The 8,851-nt window shown below is 34.8% G+C and overlaps 2 long non-coding RNA genes across 2 annotated transcripts; both read right to left on the reverse strand.

Annotated features, from left to right (window-relative positions):
- Positions 1 to 852: 852 nt before the first annotated feature.
- LOC132606427 (uncharacterized) lies at positions 853 to 1,587 on the reverse strand. The gene is made up of 2 exons (XR_009569871.1): positions 1,392 to 1,587; positions 853 to 1,156 (listed from the first exon to the last, which is right to left on the reverse strand). It is a non-coding gene; the product is annotated as an uncharacterized LOC132606427 (long non-coding RNA).
- A 4,262-nt stretch (positions 1,588 to 5,849) lies between these two features.
- On the reverse strand, positions 5,850 to 8,114 carry LOC132605177 (uncharacterized). Its single transcript, XR_009569086.1, has 2 exons — positions 7,876 to 8,114; positions 5,850 to 6,413 (listed from the first exon to the last, which is right to left on the reverse strand). It is a non-coding gene; the product is annotated as an uncharacterized LOC132605177 (long non-coding RNA).
- Positions 8,115 to 8,851: the final 737 nt, after the last annotated feature.

The raw sequence follows: 8,851 nt of genomic DNA on the forward strand, positions 1-8,851 counted from the left end.
GTATATACAATTTAAATAATTATCTATATTTATTATTAGTGAAAAGTAATTTTCTTAATCATTTTATTGTCAGTTATTTATCAATTATTACATACATATTTCAAAGTTTATGTTACTATTTAAAAATATGATTGATGTAATTACAATTGGAAGTTGTAGTCAATTAAATGTGTAACTACTTCCTACTTTGTAATATGGTTTAATTCACTTCAACTTAAATCAATCTTATATATAATTTTGGCTTTGTACGATCCTCTATAATTCTTTGGGTGCCTTTTTAGACATTTTCAGAGCTCAAGCTAAGTAGATTATTAAATAATTAGAATAGAAGGCATTATTATTTAAGCCTTAAATGTCTTTTAAGACATAATAGTCACTATAATATTGATGGTTTTAATTAATTTTAGAGTTAAACTGATAGGAGAAAATATTTTAGTAAAAGTTGCTCTCATACATATTCAATAAGTGTCATGAAGTCTTACTTCTATTTTTAAATGTTTCTATTGCTTATAAACTAATTATTTTAATAGTTTTTGTAAAAATTGCTTGAATTAAAAAAAAATTAAATCTAAATCAATGAGATGATCGTAAGAGTATATAAGACTCGTGATTCAGGTCATGTCTCACTAAAAATTACATGAATTGATTATATCGTCAATTAAAGTAATGTTATCAAAATACAATTAACTATCTTTCACTTTAAGGAGCTATAAAAATAGATATCAAATAAAATATATTAAAATTTTACTACACAAATATAAGGCCTCCTTTAAAATTCTGACTTTAGGCCACCGTCTCTCTTGAGCCGCTCCTGGCTAGAAATCCCTACATAGGATAGAAAACATATGCAAATTAGAAATTCCTACATAGGATAGAACACATATGCAAATTCAAAACTCACAAGGAAACCACTTGTGTAGTTTCATTCGGATCTTGCTCTATCAAAGAACATCGAAATTATTCATTCTATCTCTAATTCAGGATGTGAATGCATCAACACGCCCTCTAATCCAACCTATGCTAGCAATGGTTAACTTGTATTATTCATTGTTAAAGAAATTTTCACGTGGTCATTGGGATGAGCCAATATCCTCAAAGGAAGACCTAAAGTGCTAGCATGTTCTTGATCTTGAGGTAGATACTTCGATTTTTTATCCTACAAGTAAATAGAAGAAATGAGATATTCTCATACCAACGCTGCTACAATGGATTGTTGATAAACTTGTTAACAATTGTTGAAAAACTAAAGCACTTGTAGTGAAGGAAACGTCGGATCAGACAAAACAACGAAAGCATGTAATTTTTTATTCTTTTTACAATGAACCAACTTTCCAATCAAGGTTCTTTCTCATGAGATTACATGTAAATGATAAAAAAGAGAAGAAGCGTACCAAACAACTCCTTTGCTCCTTAAGCTTGTAGAAGTTGATGTTTCCCTTATCTGCTAGGAGTCCAAGTGTCCTCTCTCTAAAGCTAGTCCACCAAGATCCTTAAGATATTTCTTGCACTAATATGTAAGAAGACTATAGCTAAGTAGAGAGAGTATCTTATATCTCATGCAAGAGATGAAGAACTTAAGTAAAGACTTATTTTGGATTTTTCCAATTAAGACTCTCTTATATAGAGCTCAAAGCCTTACATGCAAAGAGACAATTCTCAAATCTCTAGAACACGTGTCTTTCTACAAAGATAAGTGTTCTTAGACTTCAAGACAAGATTCTTCTTAATAAGACAAGTGTGTAGCCTTCATGACACATGTAATATCTTTTATATTACATTATTTTTCTCTCTTTATAGTAATTTCCCACTTGGGTCATCTAGCCCATTTTAACGGTTCAACAAGCCTATTGTGAAACTACACAAATACTAGCCCATAAAATATTCCAAATATTTCAAAGTCTATTCTTTTATTTTAAGTGCATAGGAAATATTAATTAGGTGCTAGACAAACAAAATTATTTCCCAAGACTTCTCTAAGTCTTTTAGACAATATCCAGTAAAATCTTATACGGTGTGACCCTTTGGGATCCCGCACATGGACTACTACCCGATCAACATTTGATCGATAGTAGTCAATACAGATAATTTGTCAACTCTTTGTTATAATTATTTGTTCCAATTAATCAATTAACTCTTTAATTGATTAAACCGATTAGAAGAACTCTTTCTTTCTTATCGGGGAAGTCCAATGATCTAGATTACCGTCTAACAATAAGTCAAGACGCCAGTGACCTAGGACATGGTGGAGATACTGAAATCCCTTCCGCAATAGGTTAACATGAAATTCAATCCTTCATGTTGTACATCCCTGATAAGCTAAGGGAATGGATATTATCAATTCGAAATTCTCATCTCTATGTGTTTGATCTATGGATGTATGACTTAATAACAAGACACTAGAAATTCTTTTCTAGATCTTGTCTAACTCTGGCCAGAGATTCCCAGGTCATAATCCCATGAGATCCCAAAAGACGTATACTCCCCATACTGAGAGCGATTGATCCCATCTTGATCCACTCATTACCTTTGATATACACTTTTTTACCTGCAAAACACCCCGTGAACATCCATTTATGATGCACCTAAGGTGAATCAGCGCATAGGTTGGTGCATATATAAGATACTATGGTGATCTCAGGTCTAAGGATCACTTGCACAACCTCTATATGAGTACTTCCTTATTGAAAAGCTAGTAGGGCATCCATTAAGGTTTTCTCATATGGGTCAATCCAGTGAACTTATTCTCTAATGAGCACCCACATTATTGCATTAGTGTCACACATACATGTAGCTATGAGATCAACCACCTTCTCTATTGAGCATACATAGAATGTGCTAATCTAACCGGTTTATCGATACCCTTTCTCGATAAACCATAATGACGCTTTCAAGGCATCGAGGTCTTATTGGTATGATTGCTATCAAAACCCTCAAATCCATTGCCCTAATCCAAGGCTTTCATCATCGTCTACAAGCAATATAAACAATACGCAGCAAGACGATGAAGATTGCCTTTATTATAATTATGCATAGAATGATAATATTTGTTACATAAATATCCCTATCACATCTCTATGTGATTGGCTGAGGGCATATTTCCAACAATCCCCACTTACACTAAAGCCAATCACCTTTATACTGAATGCCCATGCATTCAAGATGATTTTCGAACTGCTGTTGTGACAAAGCCTTAGTGAATGGGTCCGCAATGTTGTTCATGGTGTAACTCTCTCTAGAGTCACATCACCTGGTCCAACGATCTCTCTCAAGAGATGGAAGCATCTCAAAATATGCTTGGACTTCTGGTGAGACCTTGGTTCCTTTGCTTGAGCAACTGCCCCAGTATTGTCACAGTACAGAGAAACTGGTAGTGCTATACTTGGAATTACTCTAAGCTCATTGATGAACTTCTTCATCCAGACTACTTCTTTAGTGGATTCACTTGTAGCGATGTATTCTGCCTCAATTGTTGAGTCAGCTACTGTCCGCTGCTTAATACTCCTCCAACTAACTGCACCTCCATTTAGGATAAAAATAAATCCTGATTTGGATCGTCTATCATCTGGGTCATATTAAAAACTTAAATCTGTATATCCTTCAAGTTTTAATTCTGAACCAGCCCCGTAGATGAGGAAAGCATCTTTAGCTCTTCTCAAGTACTTTAATATGGTCTTTACTGCTTTCCAGTTCTCCTCATCGGGGTTAGCCTGAAATCTACTTACTACCCCAAGGTAAAAAGCAATATCATGTCTAGTACATAGCATGATATACATGATAGATCCTACAACTAAAGCATAAGGAATGTTACTCATCCTCACTCTCTCCTCAGATGCCTTTAGGGACATTGTATTGGAGAGACAAATGCCGTGTCTAGAAGGCAAGCAACGTCTCTTACTTTCTGCCATGCTAAACCGATTCAGTACAATGTCTATGTACCTATACTGGGACACGCCTAACATCCTTTTTTGATCTATCCCTATAGATCCTGATTCCTATGAAAAATGATACTTCTCTCATGTCCTTCATGCAGAATTTTTGTGATAGCCAAGTTTTAACCTTTTGAAGCATCAGGATGTCATTCCCTATTAGCAGAATATCTTCCACGTATAGTACCAAAAATATGATCACGCTTCCACTAGCCCACTTATATATACAAGGGTCATCTGGATTTCTTTCGAACCCATATGAATTTTTATTTCATCAAATCGGATATTTCGACTCCTAGATGGTTGCTTTAAATCATCAATGGATCTTTGTATCTTGCATACTTGATTTGTCTTGCCGCGAACGACAAAACCCTCAGGCTGGACCATATATAGTTCTTCTTCAAGGTTTCCATTAAGAAAATAAGTTTTAACATCCATTTGCCATATTTCATAGTCGTGATATGCAGCTATAACAAGCATAATCCAAGTAGATTTGAGCACAGCTACAGGAGAAAATATGTCTTCATAATCTATTCCTTGTAACTGCCTATAGCCCTTAGCTACATGCCTGGCCTTACAGGTTTCCACCTTTCCATGGAATCCAATCTTCTTTTTTGAGCACCCTTTTGCATCCTATCGGGAGCACACCCTCGGGAGGATCAACCAAGTTCCAAACTTGATTCGCATACATGGAGTCCATCTCTGATTTGATTGCCTCAATCCATTTTTCAGAGTCAGTACTCTTTATTGCCTCATCATAGGTTGAGGGATCATCATTCTTAATGATATCCATTTCTTTGTCATTTTCAACAACAAGCCCGTAGTACCTTTCGGGTTGCCTACGGTCCCTTTGTGACCTACGGGGAGTTGGAATTATTTCATGGCTCTTTTGAGTGTCAACTTGTGACTCTTGGACCTTTTCTTGGGTCAAAGGCTTAGATGTAAATTGTTGGCCATGGATCTCATCCAATTCAATTTTCCTCCCACTAGCCTTTTCAAGGATGAACTCTTCTTCCAAGAAGTTAACATGTCTACCAACAAAGATCTTTTGTTCAGTAGAGTGGTAGAAATAATATCCCTTTGTTTCTTTGGGATAACCCAAGAATATACATCTATCGTATTTGGGAGCAATTTTATATGTTCAAGTCTTTTTACATAGGCAGGACATCCCTAGATCTTAACATATTTATGACATGAATTTCGTTCAGTCCATATCTCATATGGTGTGGTTGAAACAGATTTTGTGGGAACCCTATTCAATATATAGGTGGCACAATCTAAGGCATATCCCCAGAATGATATTAAAAGGTCGGTAAAAGACATCATGGATCGTACCATATCCAATAAGGTATGATTCCGCCTCTCGACAACTCCATTTAGTTGAGGGGTAGCTGGAGGTGTCCATTGTGAGAGAATTCCATTCTATTTGAGATAGTCGAGAAAATCATTGCATAAGTATTCTCCTCCGTAATCTGATCTAAAAGTTTAATACCTTTTCCAATTTGTTTCTCAACCTCACTTCAGTATTCCTTAAACTTTTCAATGGTTTCAGATTTATGTTGCATAAGATACACATATTCATACCTAGACTTATCTTCTGTGTATGTCACAAAATAGGAATACCTCCTCTAGCTTGAGTTGTTATTGGTCCACATACATCTGAATGTATGAGTCCTAATAATTCACTTGCCCTTTTCTTCATGTCTAAAGAAAAGAGATTTGGTCATCTTGCCCATAAGAAATGATTCACAGGTTGTATAAGGCGTGTACCCAAAAAGGTCCAAATAACCCTACTTATGCAACTCATTAATTCTTGTCTCATTGACATGACCCAAGCGGCAATGCTAGAGGTAAGTGAGGTTAGCATTATCTCTTTTCCGTTTAGCACTAATATGATTATTATTTTCAATGTCACTCTTAACATCCAAGAATAAAACACCATCTTTTGTAAAATAATTGCCGTAAGCTACACCAGAATGATACAATGAGCAACTATTGCTTTTAACATCCAAATCATAACCTTATTCACGTAACAAGGAAACTAATATAATATTTTACACACATTCTGGTACATAATAAACATTGTTTAGTTCTACAAACTTGTTAGAAGGCAACAAAAGATAAACATTTCCTCCGGTGAAGGCAACAACTTTTGCACCATGGGCAACTCGAAGCTCCACTGGACCTTTAGCCAGTTTTCTACTTCTGCTCTAACACTTGTAGAGAACCACATGCGGTATCAAATACCCATGAGAAGTAGAATGATGTATAGAGAAATTAAATTTAATCATAAAAATATCCGAGGAAGAAGCAACATTTGCATCTTTCTTCTTGCTTTCATGATAGGCTTTGCAGTTCCTCATCCAATGAAATTCCTTCCCATAGTAGTGACAAGCTCCTTTAGTTTTCACACAGTTCGGCTCGGTCAACTTATTCAAATCCATTAAATCGCGCAGTGATACAGAGGATGCCATTTTTGTAGTAAACCTACATAAATTCGAACAACATATAAACGAACATTCATTGTATGATAAAAAAATCTATATTAGATTGGAATTTATTAATATGGTTCTCCCACTATTTTTCTCATTCCTCATTACCCTCTTAAGAGAATGGGAAGCCCTATTGGAAAGCTTCCTAGCAGGCATCAAGATCTCATTAGTTGCACCAAGACCTTGGCTTTGGCACAACAAATCTTGATGAACAATAGGTAAGGAACTCTTTCCCAATTATATCATATATAACTCTTGATGGTCTCTTTTGCTTCTTAGTCTCATAGCCTTGACTTTGGCACAACAAACTATAAGGCCAAGCTAAGTTATACCCACCATTTCATTAATATAGGAATGTAATAATGCACTAAGAAAGTTTTCATGACTGACTGGAGGTATCATATATAGTCCCACTGAAAACCAGACTCCTTAGGCAATATATTAGCCTTGTTGACAAAACTTTCGAAGATGCGTTAATGCATTCCTATTCTATGAAATTTGAAGTTCCCACCCTTGGCTTTGACACAACAAAGTGAGTCATTCAAGATTCCATATTAATTTCCCATGTTTTGAAGAGATAGGTTTGGGTCTTGGCTTTGGCACAACAAACTCATGTCCAGGGTCTTATAGTTTACTATCCCTAAATGGTGGGAGGCACGGGTGATATTCTTAATATCTATCGCCGTATTTAACTTAATTTTTGTGTGAGAGAGTTTTCAATTTTACTAGGTCTCACGTATGTCATGACATCACATGCAATACAATAATCAATAAGGATCCATTCATGATGAATAAAACATTCATTCACACATCTTTATGAATGGATATTTCAAACAAGATAACTAACATTCATGTTAGTTTTGCAATACCAATCAAACTATATGTCGTGTTCTTGATCATAAATCCGATAAAAAACTTTTATCAAAAATATTTTGGTCAAAACTGAAAAAAACGAAATTGAGGCAGCAACCCAAAATCAAAATACAGTTTTGCGTCACTTTAGTAAAATAGTCATAATTCCTAATTGGACTGTCGAAATCAGGCATAGTTAATTTTGTTAGAAACTATATTCATAGCTACAACATATATAATTTTCAGATTTTAACTCCACATAGATTAGATCAGTTCTTTCTCTAAAGTTGGACCAAAAAAAAAAATATCTCAAAAAAAATCTCAAAATATATTTTGGCCAATTTTGCATTCGAGCAAAGTTTCTAAAAATATTTCTTTGATCAAGACACACATTAGCTAGACTTAGAAACATCTAAATTGAAAATCAAACATGCATTTACATGTATCTAATGAGAATGGCTTTGATACCACTTGAAGAAAACGTTTGATCGAACAAAACAATTGAAGCATGTAATTTTTTTTTTTTTGTACAATGAACCAAATTTCCAAACAAGGATCTTTCTCATGAAATTACATCTAAATGATAAAATAGAGAAGAAGTGTACCAAACAACTCCTTTGCTCCTTAAATTTGTTGAAGTTAATGTTTCCCTTATCTCTAGGAGCCCAAGTATCTTCCCTCCAAAACTAGTCCACCAGGATCCTTTAGATATTTGCCGCACTAATATGTAAAAAGACTATAACTAAGTAGAGAGAGTATCTTGTATCTCATACAAAAGATGAAAAACTTAAGTAAAGACTTATGTTGGATATTTCCAATTAAGACTCTCTTATATAGGGCTCAAAGACTTACATGCAAATAGACACTTTTCAAGTCTCAAGAACATGTGTCTTTCTACAAAGATAAGTGCTCTTAGACTTCAAGACAAGTATCTAGACAAGTGTCTTCTTAATAAGACAAGTGTGTAGTCTTTATGACACATGTAATATCTTTTATATTACATTATTTTTCCTTCTTTGTAGTAATTTTCCACTTGGGTCATCTAGCCCATTTTAATGGTTCAACAAGCCCATTGTGAAATTACACAAATATTAGCCCATGAAATATTCCATATATTTCAAAGTCTATTCTTTTATTTTAAGAGCATAGAAAATATTAATTAGGTTCTAGCCAAACAAAATTATTTCCCAAGACTTCTCTAAGTCTTTTAGACAATATCCAATTGAATCTTATACAGTGTGACCCTTTGGGATCCCAGTCAAAGCTGCACACGGACTACTACCCGATCAACATTTGATCGATAGTCAATACAAATAATTTGTCAACTCTTTGATATAATAATTTGTTCCAATTAATCAATTAACTCTTTAATTGATTAAACCAATTAGAAGAACTCTTTCTTTCTTATTTGTGGCAGTCCAATGATCTAGATTACCATCTAGCAATAGGTTAAGACCCCCCAGTGACCTAAGACATGGTGGAGACACAAATCCCTTCCGCGGTAGGTTAACGTGCAATTCAATCCTTCATGTCGTACATCCCGGATGAGCTAAGGGAGTGGATATTGTCAATCCCAAATTC

Source organism: Lycium barbarum, chromosome 8 (genome assembly GCF_019175385.1).
Source record: "Lycium barbarum isolate Lr01 chromosome 8, ASM1917538v2, whole genome shotgun sequence".
NCBI lineage: Eukaryota > Viridiplantae > Streptophyta > Magnoliopsida > Solanales > Solanaceae > Lycium > Lycium barbarum.